The 18,734-nt window shown below is 34.4% G+C and overlaps 1 protein-coding gene across 2 annotated transcripts in view; it reads right to left on the bottom strand.

The window, feature by feature from the left end:
- Positions 1-18,734, bottom strand: part of LOC134751772 (nephrin-like) — a 267,799-nt gene that overhangs the window by 222,246 nt on the left and 26,819 nt on the right. The window lies entirely within an intron of this gene.

Genomic DNA, 18,734 nt, shown 5'->3' on the forward strand with positions numbered 1-18,734 from the left:
TGAGGTTTCTCATATATTTTTTTTCTAAACTGAATAGTTTGCGCGAGACCGAGAGACACTTCCAAAGTGGTAAAATGTGTAACCCCCCCTCTAACTTCTAAAATAAGAGAATGATAAAACTGAAAAAATATATGATGTACATTACCTTGCCAACTTTTACCGAGAACTGGTTTGAACGAGATCTAGTTAGTAGTTTTTTTTTAATACGTTATAAATCGTAAACCGCAATTTAACTTTCACTCACGTTTCACATAAAAATACATTGTTTAAATTGTGTAATGTACGGAACCCTCGGCGCCCGATTCCGATTCGCACTTGGCCGGTTTTTTCTTAAATTGAAAGAAAAAGAATTTTCAAAACATACCAAGTTTGGGCTCCTCCAGATACGATATGGCTAATTTTTTTTGTACAAATGACGTGATATCCTCATATGTAACCCCAAAAAAGCAATAAAAAATTTATTTAGTTTTTTTTTTCAATACAAAGTGACACAGTTCTACTTAACCCTTTAACTTGACCCCAAACTTGGTGTGTTTTGAAAATTCTATTTGTTTTAATTTACAAAAAAATGGCTAAAATGTGGTATAATTTTAGAATCGCCTCAAAAAGCCCTTTCGTATGATACCACACACGATAGGTTTTTGGAAAAAAAATATGTTTTTTTTTTTTCATACAAAAAAAATGTTTCAGCATACCCCTCCTAAGGGATTTTTTTTAGAAACTGCGGGTCAAAAATTTTGTTTTGACCTCTTAGTATGCGTGTGCCAAACGGCTAACCTGTACATCGATTTGCGGTTTTTCTTTGAAATTGGGCTTGTACGGCTGCCACTAATAGAGATACTAACTCCTAAAAATACGTATGATACCTCATTGGATTCAGAATGATGTCTAGAAAAATGTATTCGAAGCGTTTATTCCCACATAAAAAAAGTTCAAAGCTATTAACAAAAAACGGCCAAGTGCGAGTCGGTTCCGTACCATTACGCAAAAAACGGCAAAAAATCCCGTTTGTTGTTTGGGAGCCCCACTTAAAAAAATATTTTATTCTGTTTTTAGTATTTGTTGTTATAGCGGCAACAGAAATACATCATCCGTAAATATTGCAACTTTTTAGCTATCACGGTTCACGAGATACAGCCTGGTGACAGACGGACAGGCAGATTGACAGACAGACAGACAGACAGATATTATTTTAAAGGTATTAAATATTCTTTTAAAAATTAGGAAATAATATGGTGTATTTAAAACATATCATGGAATATACTACGGTTATAAATTGATATTATGTAAAGTAATTTTTTCAACAAGTTAGGCAATTATTAAGTAACCACATTTTTTTCGAACTTTCGTCTTTATTGTAAATTAAAAAAAAAAATTGGCGTAAAAAGTATTTCGCCTCGTGGAGCCCCTTTCATGAGATCACGTCACAAAAGTTTCAATAAAATTAATACTTTGTTTAAAATAAATTTTTGAATAATAGTGAAAATTGTAAAATATAAAGCAATATAATAATACGTACTTAGAACTGATACTTTTCTAAATAAAGAATGAATAAACTAAATTGTGTAATTAATTTTTAGTGCAAATCACCACAATTTGCTTCTAAAGAGCAAATCTGTCACCAAAAATTATATATAGTTTTAATTTTTCGTTCGTATATTCAGATTTGTGTATGAAAATGTGAAACTATTATTTCTAAAATAAATTATTCGTCCCTAATTTACACAAAATTTATACCAAATTTGATCTCATATCAAGAGATAGGTAGAAATAGAGGCAAACTGGACCGCAGAAGCCGACTTATCCCCTCCCTTTTTGGGGGGTAGCCAGGACTTAATCTCGTAGCTAGTGCGTCAGCTCAGCTTTGTATGAACCAAGGAATAATAAATAGTGTTAAACGATATCCCCTGAGGCCAAAGTGCATACTCACTTTACTTACTTCGCCTACTAAGAGGCAAATCGCGACTTTGTTATGGTTTATCGATAACTTATCACATCACTAGATTATCGACTTTCAATGTCGACTATTGCCCATCACTTTTCTGTCCGTGTACGTATTTAGAAACTTGACCCCGCCCCTAAAATTAGTGCGATAAGGACAACTGCAGCTTAGGCGAAAAATCCTGCGTAAAAATCTCAAAAATCGAGGTTTCGTACTCGACTGTTTCCTCCTCCAAAACTTAAGCAATCGTAACCAAATTTGGAAATCTAAATGATTATGAAATTGTCTGTGTCGGACTGTTTTGATTTTTTGGCTAATTGATACCAGTTTTGAATACCACGCCTCTCATTGCGGCATAGTCAGTGAGGCCATTTTTGGCCATGTTTGAAGGGCTCTAGCGCCTTAAAAAACAAAAATATCAAAAAAAGCAAAACACACCGACACAGATATTGACAATATTAATCTGTGTTGAAAAAATCATTCCTCTAGCTTCAAAAACCAGGGAGGAAACAGTCGAGTACGTTTGTATGGAGAAATGACCACTCCTGTTGGCTCTTAAGTACCTACCAGTAAAAATGCACAAAAAGCGTGTCTTTTTTTTCTAACTCAAATTGAATGTGAGAAAAACTAAAGTCACATGAAACGAAGTGAAATAAAATTGTAAGTTTCAAAAAAGTTTCAAAATAAAATGTCGCTAATAAATAAATAAAAAGGGTTTATTGCTTATTTCAATACTAATCTTGTCTGCTTAGTTATTGCAAATTGCACAAAAAATACTGAAATCATCCAACGAGAAATTATCAAGCCATATAGATAAATATTCCAAAGCGCGCCAAATAATCTCGAAAAAACTACCATATCTTTTCCGTCCATCGAGTAAAAACTAAAGTAAATGTGAGGTCAAACTTTGCATACAAACAGCAGTCCAGTACGATCAAATCTACTCAACGATAAAGACGGCACTCCAATTACCAATTTCTAAATCACGCATATCTGATTTTGGACCGAGTGCCACTTCTTTTAAAATTGGTTATCATATTTCCAGTGTTAGTGCAAGTACTAAACGGCCGATTCTGCTCTAACAATTTGTTTTGTTTCCATCTTATTTTGATACGACCTTGAGTCTCATTGGGCATCTCACGCGTACCAATTACAAGCGACAATACCTGATTGTATTTCGTGAGAAGTGTTGGCCGAACGTTAATTGCAATTAACCATTAACCATTGACCAAATTGAACTGTAAACCGTAACATACGGTTACAGTTTACGGTTCAATTTGTACTGGTTCATTGCATTAACGTTTCGGCCAACACTGTTCGTGAGCACCAATCGGCGTTAAGTCATAAGTCATTTATTCATAAAGCTAATTTACACGTTATAAAAATGGAACATATTTACAACATATTTTTTTTTTTTTTTTTTTCAATTTAATTATTTTATTTAGCGGCTCGCGCTGATGTGTACAGTAGTCAAGGTCGTCTCAAGATTAAAACCACATTCAGGTCCTTCTCCATACGCAGCTTGCTGAGCACTGAGCGGACACGCGGGCGCGCGACAGCCGCCACCGCCGCCTGGCCATCGTGGCTAGTAGGTGGGACAGTGGTCTTCTGAAGCACTGGTCCTCCATGCACGTTAGCCTCAATAATAGATTTAAGATGTGTAATTTAATTTAATAGGTTCGTCTTATCAATCAATTTTTAAAATTTTAATTTAATTATCTGTTTTAATTCTATTTTAATTGTAATTTTAATTTGAATTTCTAAAGTTGATTGAATTTTAATTTTAATTTTAATATTTGATATGTGATATATGGATTCCGAATTATCTGAAATAAATGATTCTATTTATTTATTTTTTATTATTATTTTTAACAAAAAAGGTAATCGATGGGTTCGATCAAAATTACACATGTTTATGCAGTTTTCATGTTTATAGCTTTTGTGCAAAAATAATTTTTATTTTTATAATGCCTTTTAGACAGAGTTTTAATTATCTTTCAAATCAGTGATACTAAAGAAAAACCTTAGATTAAAAAGTAACCGATGGGTTCGATCATAAATAAAATTACACATGTTTATGCAATTTTCATGTTTATAGCTTTTGTGCAAAAATAGTATTTATTTTTATAATGCCTTTTAGTCTTAGAGTTTTAATCATCTTTCAAATCGGTGATACTAAAGAAAAACCTTAGATTGCTATTCATATTTTTAGGCAACCGCATTTTGATCTAAAAAAGCATTACGATTTTTCAAATACTCTGCTGGCTGAACGTATCAGAATCGGCTTCTAAGAAGTCCGTGAACCCGAGCTCTCCGCAGTTTCCACAGATTGTATTTTGACCATTTGGGCCCGAGCCAGGCTTTAAGTAATAAAGACACTAGAACTGGTTGGAACTATTTTTAATTACACCGTAGAGACAAAAGATGGCGGTGGAGAACAATGTGAGGGAACAGTTATAAATATCAATAAGAAAGGCTTGGGAGTTGGATTGCGATGTTCGAGTTGGCATAGTGCGTCAAAACTATATAAGATGAAGAAGTTTATGTTGAAACTTGGAGTTATGTGTTGGCATATGATATTAATCTAATTTGATTTGAAAATTAACATACGATATTTATTAGTAGTACCTATTTACTTATATTATTATATTCTACAATAACACATTACAATTATTTGCTTTACATTGTCTGCATATGCTAATATGTTACATTATGTGGCAATGTTGGAGTTAGGACCCTTTTGAAAACAAAAACGACTTTAATCTGAATTAAAAGATACAGATTTTTTTCATTAACTGAAAATCAATAATAATTTTCAATAATATAATATAGATGTCATATACAAAAAGTAGGCATTTGATTTATTCCTCAATTCCTAATTGCTTTGCAAGGATTTACAGACCCTCATTTTAGAAATAATAGGGTCTTGACAACCCAAGTCAATTATATATCAAACTGCCAAATTTAATGAGAGACAAATACTTGTCCTGACACGAATTAGGTCTATTGACAGACCTAAATCAATAAAGTTAGAAGGGCAAAGTCTAGACCAGATTGTTAACAATTATATCATAAACCGCTCAATTTAACAGTCTAGTAGAAATATTACGAAGTAAATTTTATTAAAGCAAAAACATCAATTATTATTCAATTTATACAATTGGAAACTGATAGAAACTGATTTGAGGTATATCTTACATTCATTGTAAGATAAATCAATTACTAAAATATCAAATATAATTCAGACGAACTAAACTAAATTACAAATTAATGTTTTTAAAAGTTGAAAGCTAATTGAGTGTGGTCACGTATTGGCTTTGAAAACTCATTCAATAAAACCCACACACACGTAAGTTTAGCGAATCAATTTTAAAAGCTAAAATTCCCGACTCAAAAATAAATCTGAGGGAAAAATATTTTAACCCGCTGAATTTCTAAAAGAAACACGGCGCAGGTGGAACTGACGTGAATACAGAACTACGTCTTACGATACCTAAATCTCTCGAACCCCGCAACCGTTTAAACTTACCTTTTTTAATATCGGCCAAATTCCTTTTTTATACGCCGTGTAATTTCATATATGAGTTCCGGAGACAATAAAGAGGTAAAATATTACTCGTGTAACCGTTTTCTTTTTATTTCGCGATGTAAAATATAAGCCCATCTGTGCCAGTGACGACTGAGAATTTCTCCGAGATAATTTCTTGTGACATTTTTGTCTGGTTCGTGGCGGAACGGGCCCAGTGTGCGTGATGGATGGGGACGTTATTCAAACTGTTTAGGGGTAAAAAGAAATTTACATAGTACCTGTACTGTCTGTTTATATTTTTTCCGCAGTCATCGCTCACGCATTTATCTTTTTGTCGGAAAAATTGGGAGGTGTCGGAGAAGCTGTGGAAATGTTTTTAGACGATTAAAGCGTCGATTCGCAGTTTGACAGGCTTTATTAGGATTAAGAGTGGTTGGGATGAATGCTCAATTATTCTAATGGATTTTTTTGCTTTTAGACAGGATTCTTAAAGCCCATTTAGACGGTTCAACTTGCATGCAATATTTGATACATTGCTAACTACATAACACAGATAGAATATAGCAAATATGTTCAAAGGCGATGTTATTTCTTGGATAACAATTTCTTGAACCGTCTAAATGGGGCTTTAACTAAGCCTATTTTTGTGTAAGTACTTATGTTCTTTTAAAAAGGTACTGTCCTCTCTAGAATAATCTTCTTTATTGTTTAAAATCCTATCGGGTATATAAAGAAATAATGAATGTAGTTTCTGTTTAGCCCAATGGTTGACTGGAAGAGAGGGTATTAATGCATTAAGTCCATTTGTACAATTTCATCTTGCAAAAAATTTCAAATAAATAATAAAATCTTCATATGGTTTTTGAGGTATTTATTGTTTTTTTGTTTTCTGAAAAAAGTGATTAAATTCACCCACTATGACATGCAAATAGATTGAGACAAAAGCGTAGCTAAGTATTTAGTATCAAATGCCATGCCATGACTAGGCATCGGCACAAATTATCAATATTTTTAGTTTTATCAAGTAAAGTTTCCTTTTTTACGGTATACCATAAAGAGTATTGTATTGCAATATTTATTCTATTCCCAGATACCACGACAATAGATGTTGTTTATAGTCCCCGCGGCACGAATATTGCAACAATGAGCTAGTTCGACGATAAGATGCACAATGCATTATAAAATATGGGTGACATCGTCTGTTACAGCGGATTTGCATTGCTAAAATACGTATTTAGAGAAAATTAAAAAAAAATATCAAGTAAAATATTTTTTTCTCTGTTTTAATATTATTAATTATTTTTTGTTGGATTTTTAAGGCGCGCGATTTTATTTTATTGCAATTTACCATGATGCTCGGTTACCTCCTATTAAAAAAAAATAGAAACATAAATATCATCTAACATGGATTGTATATAAACCTGAATTAGGTATTACCAAAAACTCAAGTAATTGATTCATTTTTAAAACAATAAAATTTAGGTTAGTAGGTAATAAGTACATAGATTAGATTAGATATATTTATTTCACAACATATGATAAACAATAATTAAATTTGTTCGCTGGTTTAAAATGAACTGACCGAATCAATATAATAAAAAATAACCCTATTACAATGACCTTACACCAGGCGTGGCTCACTCCGCGATTTCGTCGCGTCACTACGAGTACATGCGGCCCCACGCGGTCCTCACCAAATTTGGTGTCTAGCCATAGTAATTGCCGCGCACCGCTAGGGAACGGACGCCTGCTAGCGCTTGCGCCACCTTGCGGTCATATCTGTCGTAATAGATGCGTTTTATTAGAGTGAAACTTCTGTACCTAGTACTATTATTTATTATGTGCTTTAATTTTTTAATTTCTCTACATTTTGTTTTCTGTACATGTGTTCACATATATTTGTAATTGTCACGAATAAAGGTTTTTATTCTTATTATCTTCATTAATCGTTTATATGTTTTACGAGTAAATCGTCTAAATGTCATAAGGAAGTTCACATTCATTCACATTTTCCTTATACTTTTACAAAAATATTCCTTTTCTGTATAAATGACTGATTTCATTCTTAGGATGGGACTGATGAAAAGTATAATTTTCTGTCTTTCCTTGTGCTTAAGTAAACCACCATGACTTTCCCTATTAAAGGAAAAATTTCTCGAGATCCATCGTCATAATTCAAATTACTGCGTCGGCTTAAAAAAACACAAAAGGCCTGATTCGAACTAAGAGACGTCAAATATTACGTCTAGATACGATATGGATTAGATATGTCAGTGTCAAAAGAACGTTTTTGTTTAAAGAAGCGTCACTTTTGACACTAACATGCCCATATCGTATCTAGACGTAATATTTGACGTATCTTAAAGTTCGAATTGGGCCGAAAGTCATTTTTATTGGATAATCATTCGGAAAAGACCTGACGGGTTTGATGACATTTACCTATTATTATTTACTTTTGTACTTGTACATAAAAAAATTACTTTAAATAAGAACCACTTCTATTGGCTTGACTTAACTATACCTAATGACCTAAATCTCACATCATATTAACTATCTAAATATTTTAACTCAAATAAACCTGACAAAAAATGTGTATATTTTTGTTGCTTATAACAAGGTATCCAACAGATAAGCTTCATCGTATCAAAATATATTGCTCAGATTGAAGGTACAAATGGAATCCCCATTTATTAATATTCACGAAAATATTTATTTTACTTTCCTCCATACGTATAAACAGCACGTCTCGCGCACCTCAAATACAATTTCCCACTGGTTCTCACCTTCAAAAATTCTGGACAAAAAATATTCTTTCTCCGCCGACATTCTCGCCCCGCCTCAACACCTGAACACGTTCGAAAGTCGTAAATAAACTTTAATCGAATTTCCTCCACTTTATTGGTTGCCCATGTAAATGGAAGGTGATGTGGGGCACCTTGACATCAATACGCAGTCTGGGTGGTAATACAAACATTTATAATCTTATAAGGTTTGAAGAGTTTTCGATTAAAAACTTTTATAATAATGTTAGAATCGCTTTGAATATATGCTGAGACGCCTGATAAATTTGGGAGTTGGCAAGTTAAAAATATGAAAGAAATGTTAACATTGCTTGACAAAGGAGACCTAGGCTCTCCGAAACATGTCGCGCGAGTGACTAAAACAAGTGAGTAAACCGTGAAATTATTTAATGTTAGTATGTCTCACAACAGTTTAAATTCGGTAAATGTTAACATGAAAAAGTTTATTTGTTTTTAATTTAATTTAATAAATTAATGTTTACATTATTTACTGTTAACACAAATGTTAATATATTTTTCCTTTTTTTATTGTGGGACGTACCACATTATTACAATCTATAAATCTAATCTGTTAACACAATTTAATTTCTCTTATAAAGTTTATCTTAAACAGAGACATTTGTGTTGTTTGATTAGGCGTCTCTGAAAATATTTTAATTTTATAAACACAATCAAATAAACATTTTTAAAAACCAATTCTACACAAATTTGCATTCTTACTTACTTACTTACTGCTGTGGCGCGACGACCCGGAGTGGATCTTGGCCTTCGACACCATAGACCGCCAGCGCCATGCTACTCTGTCCAAAGCCGTTTCTGTCCCTTCTGTGCATTCTTAATAATCCTAAAATTTTGCAGTAGGTAATTTGAATCCAAATGTTTTAACATTTTTAATAATAATGAACATATAGGATTAACAGTTGCATCTTAATCAATAAAAATAAATTAAGAAAATTAAATTGCTAACAAAATTTGGGCAAAAGCCATAAAATTTTAATTTCGACATCCTGCTCTCTAAATCTATTATCATTTCACCAACGATTCCTTGACGGAACTCAAAACGCCTTGAAAGGGACATTTTAATTCAATTCCAGTAAAAAAAGACAACCAGGAAATGGCCACGTCATCCAACGATGAAATATTACACGGGGAACATCCAGATAATCCAGAAAAAAGAATAATGCTCTTGTAATACGAAAGCTGTTCCGACCTTTTGGTATCAGCGGACCACTGTGCGATTGTACGTCAGAAGAGTATTGTAACGCTTGTGCAGTTGAGCTCTTTTTGCACAGTGGTTTTGTATTCTTAGAACGCTTTGAGGCTAATTTGCCAGTTTCTAGAAACAGTGCATTTTTCTGCGAATCGAAAATAGGGCACTTGTTCTTTGATGCATATTTTTCTGTTATTCGTGTTTGTCGGTGACATGGCAAAGGAAATCCTGTAGTACTGCATTTTGTTCAATGTTTTATAAAGCAAGAATATATACATATAAATAAAGAATTTTCCTGTTTGCAAATGGTTCAGTTTGTAATTTATAAAACTTCATTGACAGCCAACACGTCTTAAACATTGTACCTATTAAAGTTTCACACGGAAAATAAGTTGACTATATTTACAAGGGCCAACTCTAACCAAGACCTTAAAAATTGGGCTCGATCGATTGGGATCGTTACCCTGCATACCACCTGACTAGCTAAATTTTAAACAGATTTATAATGACATAAAAGGTAAAAGCCCGCGCGACAGCCATATTTTCCGTCGCAAGTTTCGCGCGGCACGTTATATCTTATGTACCCTTCTAATCCTGGCTTTACTTTTATAATTATTTTTGACGATATATTCTTAGATTTAGTTTTAAGATTTGCGGTCATTTATTTTATTTTAATTTAAATTGATTACTAATAAGTAAACGTAATTAGCCTAGAATAATATTACTATTGTGTGCCCTTACAGGGTGTCATGATTTGACTTTATATTATGTAACACCTATTATGTACATGACAATACAATAAATAAATGATAAATGTAAAGTACATCAATACTCGAATATAAACTATCGTGAGACATATTAACTTAACTAACGGTTTCACTCACGTATTTTTAGTCACTCGCGCGACATGTTTCGGAGAGCCTAGTTCTCCATTTTCAAGCACTAACAGTGCCTGAGTGAGTAGCGGTCACGACGGGTGGGCGTCACGCACTAACACGTATTTAGTTACTAAAAATACGTGAGTGAAACCGCTAAGTTAGTTAAGTACATCAATACTAGTTATAAACTGTAATAGATGTCATATATTAAAGAAAAGATAGTGATAATAAGAGTGTTCATAATTAATGTCATTACCGGGTCTAACGCGATTAAATGCGTTAAACATAATGACATAAACATAATGTCATGTTGGTAATGACATTAATTATGTGTACAAAACGCGAGTTTAAAGTGTTATAATAAGTGTTGTTATTATTATAAGAGATTCAAGTCATTAAATGCGTTAAACATAATGACATAAACATAATGTCATGTTGGTAATGACATTAATTATGTGTACAAAACGCGAGTTCAAAGTGTTATAATAAGTGTTGTTATTATTATAAGAGATTCAAGTCATTAAATGCGTTAAACATAATGACATAAACATAATGTCATGTTGGTAATGACATTAATTATGTGTACAAAACGCGAGTTTAAAGTGTTATAATAAGTGTTGTTATTATTATAAGAGATTCAAGTCTTCCTGTAAAAATAATAATAATAGAGATGCGTCGGTCCAACGCTTATCTACTCGACCCAATTCAATTTTTACAACAGAAAAGCAACATAAAACGCCAACCGAAGTCCCTTCATGATTGTTCAATTCATTCGTCCTTTCCCCGGAGATCCCAGCACTCAAGAACATTAAGTTTATCTATCTTGGATTTCCTTTTTAAAGGATTTACAGTCATTACGGTCAGCGTTAAGTGGTTTAGAGGTAATCAGTTTATTGGAATGTTTGAAAGGAAATTGGGAGTAATTTTGGTGAGTAATGAAAGGTTAATTACAGTTCCTAATAAGAATTACTTGAAATAATCTTTAATGTCAACCAACAAACTAGAATCAATATAGAGGTCTGATTAGGGGCCCGTTTATCAAAAGCTTGTAGGTTGCAATACAAGTGGAAGTCCCTTTCTAACCGAAGCTGTCAAAAAGGCACTTCCCCTTGTATTACCAGCTACAAGCTTTTGATAAACCGGTCCCTAGAGCTCAAAAATCACCGTGTATTGTGCCACAACTGTACTGCGCGTAGCTTGACAATTTCATAATATTGTCGTGCCGAAGGGACAACAGAACTATCAGAGATAGATGAAAATCACTGATTTAAACTTTCACGATTTTTACACATTATTAACCTTTGGTATGCTTAGGAGCAGATCTGCTCCATATATATTCAACTTAAACATGAATTTGCCTCATCATCATAACTCTTAAGAGCCTGGCTCTTGTCGGTGGAGTAACCGCCACTCCGTTCTTCCTTCTGCCGCTGTTTTGAGCTCCTGATACGTCACTACGTTGATTTTCTCCTTGGCTTGGTCCAAAAACGCACGTCTCGGTCTTCCTCTGCCTCTGCTTTTTTCAATTCTTCCTTCTATTATAGACTTTATGTAAGTATCGTGACGATCCAAACCGGCCATTACACTGCGATGTGGAAGGCAAGTGGGGAAACCACCACATAACAAGTTCCCGATACGGAGTAATGAAAACGTCACGAATTTGCCTAGATTGCTTTAAATAGAGATTTTTTGACAGGAGCATACGAAAGGTTAACTATAATGGGACTTTTAAGTTTTAAAAGTACCGTGTTACAGTTAAGTTATAGAAAGTTTTAAAACTTAAATACGCGATCAAGTCCCATGTTATTATAGAAAGTTTTAAAACTTAAATACGCGATCAAGTCCCATGTTATTATAGAAAGTTTTAAAACTTAAATACGCGATCAAGTCCCATGTTATTATAGAAAGTTTTAAAACTTAAATACGCGATCAAGTCCCATGTTATTATAGAAAGTTTTAAAACTTAAATACGCGATCAAGTCCCATGTTATTATAGAAAGTTTTAAAACTTAAATACGCGATCAAGTCCCATGTTATTATAGAAAGTTTTAAAACTTAAATACGCGATCAAGTCCCATGTTATTATAGAAAGTTTTAAAACTTAATTACGCGATCAAGTCCCATGTTAAAGTTAAATGAAAATCGTTGGTAGAAGACGCCAATCGTAACTTAAATAATGTTTTGCAATATTATAAATTAAACGTTAAAACATAATACGCCTAATATTCTCTTGACTATTGATTTCGTTAGCAGTTATAAACTATGAAAAGGTGTAGACAAAGCCGCCAGCCAAAATCTACCTACAAATAGTAGATTGTTAACCAAGGGATGAAAGGCACTCATTTCTGCCGAGGTGGTTTGACGCTCGAACGTAGTGAGAGCGCAAATAGCCGGAGGCTGAAATGATGCCTTTCACCCGAGTAAAATACATGTTTTTTTTTAAACGACTAAGTATAATTTTTTATAGCATTTCTTGTTTATTTTCAATTAACGATTTAGGTAAAAGTATCGTTATTTATGGAATGGGGAGTTAAATATCAAAATAGAAATTGTGCAACAAATCCATTTAAAACCAAATTTCAATTGTTTATCATAAAAAAAGTAAAAAAACCGTACTTGGAAAGTAAAATGCTCTAGTGCAGACAGACACGTATCACTTTCTGCACACTTTTTAGAACAACAATGACCCTCTTTTAGAGCATGAGAAATGAAAATACTATTTTAATTCTTGCTAGAACAAATGCTTTTTGCTTAAGTGAAATTACCGTCAACTCAGATCAAACAAATCCGTCTGGAGCAAACAACGAATCCAATTCGTTATATTAAAATCTTAAAGTAAAATGAAAGTGAATAATTGAAGGACATTTGCGTAACTATCTTTAAACCTACTTTTAAAACAGAATCCCTACTTTTTCATTCGATAGCGTGAAGAGCATTCGGGTTTGCCTATGTCTATTTTTGTAAGGGATTTTGAACAGCGCGCCAAGCGGGAAGTTTTGGAAGTTCAAAATCCTATAGAAAATAACACTTAACGTACGTCACGTGACGCTATAGAATGAAATTTACACTAGGGTTACAGAGATACAGTGACATTTGTGGTTAATTTTCATCATCATCATCATCATCATGTCAGCCGATAGACGTCCACTGCTGGACATAGGCCTCCCCCAAGGCTCGCCACTCCGACCGAACCTGTGCCGCTCGCATCCACCCAATTCCCGCGACCTTCACCAGCTCGTCGCTCCACCTCGTTGGAGGCCTACCGGCAGTTCGTCTTCCGGTACGCGGACGCCACTCCAGAACCTTCCGGCCCCACCGGCCATCAGTTCTGCGAGCAATGTGCCCCGCCCACTGCCACTTACGGTTTGCAATTCTGCGAGATATGTCGGTGACCCTAGTTCGACTACGGATATCAGCATTTAATTCAGTGGTTAATTTTAGTACTTTAATATTTATTTGTAAGTTGCTAATGTGATAGGTAGGTTACGTTACTTACTTGCGTTTCTACTCAAGAAAATAAGCATCTATGTTTATTTGTTTGCATGTTCGTAGATATTATGTTATATGCAATGCGGCCAAAACTGGTTAAGGAAATTTAATCGCCTACTTAAGTATGTATCTACTGGGTGGCCAAAAAATATGTGCATTCCTGTTGCCAGGGAGATTTTAGGATTATACTGAGCAACTTTTAATGTGACCAACCCCGAAATCGCGAAAAAAAATTTGCCTGTTTTATACATTTTGACTGGTCTATTTTCTTTGGGAGGGTAAATTTTTTTTCGCGATTTCGTGGTTGGTCCCATAGTAAAAGTTGCTCAGTATAATCTCAAAACCTCCTTGATAATCAGAATAATTTTATTTACGTATTTGTTTTCCTAATTTGTTATTAGTACTTACTGTACGTAATAGTATTAGATACACAGAGCATTTTATTGTTCACAATGGATATCATTATATTTCAACACAATCAAGGTAAATTTGGAAAACATTTATATGGCATTTTAGAAAAGATCATATCTCAACTAACCATTTTATATTTAAAGCCGGCCAAGTGCGAGTCGGACTCGCGCACGAAGTGTTCCGTACCATTACGGAAAAAACCAGCAAAAAAATCACGTTTGTTGTATGGGAGCCCCATATAAATATTTTTTTTTTTTTTAATTTATTTATCTCAATGTACATCACAACAATTTTCTTACAATTATATTCCTCGCCAAACTGCGATTGCAGTTTGTTGGCGAGATAGCGCTCATTTTTAAATTTTAAGCATTTATGCACTTAAAAAACTAAACTTAAACTAAACTTAAACTTAGATACTATCCGAAAAGCGAGCATGCATGGCGATAGTTTATGATGACTATTAAAAAAAAGATATATTATTTTATCTTTTTGTTTAATTGTCACTACACCTTTTAGACTATTTTAACAACTAATTAAGGTATATTCAAATATAGTTTACAGTTTTAATATTAGGGTATCTTTTCCAATAACGTTTTTTTTAACTCATTTTTAACTCATTTATATTATTATGTTTTTAGTATTTGTTGTTATATCGGCAACAGAAATACATCATCTGTGAAAATTTCAACTGTCTAGCTAACACGGTTCATGAGGTACAGCCTGGTGACAGACGGACAGACTGACGGACAGCGGAGTCTGAGTAATAGGGTCCCGTTTTTACCCTTTGGGTACGGAACCCTAACTAGTGATCCGCCCCGGCTTCGCACGGATAGTTCAACTAATTTACACAAAACCTTTACAAATTATACATATAAACCTTCCTCTTGAATCACTCTATCTAATAAAAAAAACCGCATCAAAATCCGTTGCCTAGTTTTAAAGATCTAAGCATACATAGGGACAGACATACTTTGTTTTGTACTATGTAGCGAAGAAGCTTAATTATTTAAATGCAACTTTTCCACCTAGAAATAAATCTTATATTTCCCACGAGTCTTTTGAGTAAAATGTCTCGAACTATTTTTGCAGTCTTTTGCTAATTAGTGTCACTAGTCAAACACTTTTGTAGACTTTTTAAAATAATTTGTTTTAATGAAGCAATTTAATAGATCCGCATTCACGAGGGATTTTATTTTTGCACATAAAATGTAATTTTTGCGACATTTTCCTCGAGTCGTGGAGATTATTTAATTTTCAGTCCGTTTCCAGTCTTTCGCTTTTATTTATTAAATTGTGCGGATAACTTGCCTTGCTCTGATTCAGTTTACTGTGATAGTGAACTAGAACAGGACATAAAATTACTGAACAGACATTTCCCTGCCTGCCTGTGAAGCCGATGGTCCTGGGTTCGAATCCCGGTAAGGGCATTTATTTGTGTGATAAACACAGATATTTGTTCCTGAGTCATGGATGTTTTCTATGTATTTAAGTATTTGTATTATAGGTATTATATATATATATGGTTGTCTGAGTACCCACAACACAAGCCTTCTTGAGCTTACGGTGGGACTTAGCCAATTTGTGTAAGAATGTCCCTATAATATTTATTTAATTTAGGGTTCCGTACTAAAAGGGTAAAAACGGGACCCTATTACTAAGAATCCGTCTGTCACCAGGCACCTCATGAACCGTGACTGCTAGAGAGTTGAAATATTCACAGATGTATTTCTGTTGCCGCTATAACAACAAATACTAAAAAGTACGGAACCCTCGGTGGGCGAGTCCGACTCCCACTCCGGTTTTACTTTTACGCTGCGTCTTACGTAAGCAAACAACTTGCTAACGCGAAGCGAAGCGGCGCGGCGTTCGCGTTCGCAACGAGATCGCCTACGTAAGGATTCACCCCGCACCGCATCGTTTCGCTTCGAGTTCGCGTGTTGTTTGCCTACGTAGTACGCTGCGTTACCTATACGCTGCGTTACCTTTATTTAAAAAAAATCGATCAAGGAGTTTGAAAAGTTTCGTTCTCTTCCAAAATAATGCCCTTACATTATTTTGAAAGAGAACGAAACTTTTAAAGGTATTTATGGTATGAAATGGATGAATGGTTTGTTTGGGCATAATGAGTTGGGATTTTTTAAATAATATGAGAATGAGCCTCCTTTGTTCTTATGCACCTGACACTGGCCTAAATTGTATGCTTAAAAATTTACTACCATATTAACTTATGGGATTGGGCGGGACACATCTGTAGGATGCACACGGACAGATGGGCCAAAATAGCGACCGAATGGGCACCACAGATCACCCGAGGCAGAGGCAGGCCGAAAAGGAGACGGCGAGACGACCTGAACTTTTTTTGTGGCGACTGGCGGGAGCGCACAAAGCCGTGACGAGTGGCGGAAGACAGGGGAGGCCTTTGCCCAGCAGTGGGACACAATATAGGCTATGAAAAAAAAATTAACTTAAGTTGAATTGACCTAGGTTACTCGAAGAATACAATGTACGAATCATAAGTAACTTGCAAAATATTGTCTTCGGTTACCGCGATAGTTACTCATGAAATAAAACTATGAAAACGGATTATATCGCGTATATTGAATTTATAATACATCCCGACGTTTCGAACCCTTTACAGCGTTCGTGGTCAACGGGTGACTGAGGAAAAATTACAAAGTGCAAAAATACCCACATTCTAAAATAATGAACAATCATAGACTACAAACTTTAAGGCTGGTTGTACATGCAAAATCGGTTCATAAGGCTAGTTATACACTACAATTATTTTCAAGTAAAGATATATATATACGCGATAAAAACTACGCCGGCTCCAACCCTACACCACGGACCCGAGAAGATTTAATTCCCTCCTAAATTGTAGGAGGGTATCCCAATATGGGACCGGCAACAAACTCGGCGGGTCACATCTTTTCAAAACATCAGAATGTCCAGCATCATCCAACACTAAGGTCTCACAGTCTATGTCTCGCTTGCTCCTTTATCAGATGGACTACAGGAACTTGCAAAAGTTTCAAATTAATTAGATTAGGTTAGGTATTATTAGGTCAGAACGTTTTTAAAACCATGTACCTATCAGCATTACTTTAAATAAAAACAACATAGGCATAAAAAACATTCCCATATTTTTCCAAGCAAACATTGTTAGGTTTCGTTAAATTTCGTTCCGCCACGTTTTACAGTACGATAAAATTCAATGGGCGCTGTGAAATATTTTAAATTTCCCATTTACGACCCTATTGCATCTTCCGTGAAATATTTTAAATTTTGCAGTTATATCCTTTTGCATAATAACGGTCGGTTTATGCACGTTTCAGTGATATGAGAGTCAAAAGGCATACTTTTCCAAGAAATTTTGATAAAGACACTTTTGTTTCTACTTTGCAAGGAAATGTGATAAAAATATGCATTTTATTTACGTACCATCTACGTGTATGCTTTACATACATAACACATAATGTAACTACATAATAAAATATTAGGACAGCATTATCTGCAATTTTACAGTCAAACTGATAAATTATGTTTTTAATGACAGAGGGCACTAGACTACACGAGTATTTGTATTTGCAACCTGGGAAGACTTCAATCAAATACAAAAAACCGGCCAAGTGTGAGTCGGACTCGCGTTCCAAGGGTTCCGTACATTACACAATTTATACAATGTATTTTTTATGTAAAATTTCTTTAAAAAACCCGTAGGGGTCGGATCAAAAACTAAGTAATTAAGTCCGACTCACGCTTGCAACTGCACATTTCTAATAGGTTTTCCTGTGATCTGTAGGTAAAGATCTATTATGTATATTTTTTTCAAAATTTTTGATCCAGCAGTTTCGGAGATAAAAGGGGGGGGGGGAATGGTAATGTTTTGCCTATTTTCTTAAATAACTTCTTTACCGTTTATCTTAAAATTATAAAAAAAAAATTATATTTGAGATTCTCATAATGAGCTTTTTCATATGATATGTAACACGATATAGTCTGAAAACTTTATTTTTTAATTTGCTCATTTGTTTACGTTACATGTCCGTCTTTGGGTCACAAACTTACATATGTATACCAAATTTCAACTTAATTGGGAAAATAGACTGTGACGTCTGTGACAGACGGACAGACAGACAGACGCACGAGTGATCCTATAAGGGTTCCGTTTTTTCCTTTTTAGGTACGGTATCCTAAAAGCGCCATTTTATGTTTCATTATTTTTTACTCGCTTTACGCCCTTTCTTAAAATCGAATAACCACCTAAAGTACCTAAACATACAAATCTTGCAGAGTTTAAATGTCTATTTATTTTACGTAATTATCAAACAACATATTTAATTGTGTCCCCAGGGCCAAAAAACCCTACAAACACATTTATACACCGGAACTATCATTTGACAGAGACTAATGTCTCCTTTACTGCATTTGCTTTGGCATCTCAGGGGAACCTTCGGATGTGATAGCGTATACG

This window comes from Cydia strobilella, chromosome 23 (genome assembly GCF_947568885.1).
Source record: "Cydia strobilella chromosome 23, ilCydStro3.1, whole genome shotgun sequence".
Lineage (NCBI taxonomy): Eukaryota > Metazoa > Arthropoda > Insecta > Lepidoptera > Tortricidae > Cydia > Cydia strobilella.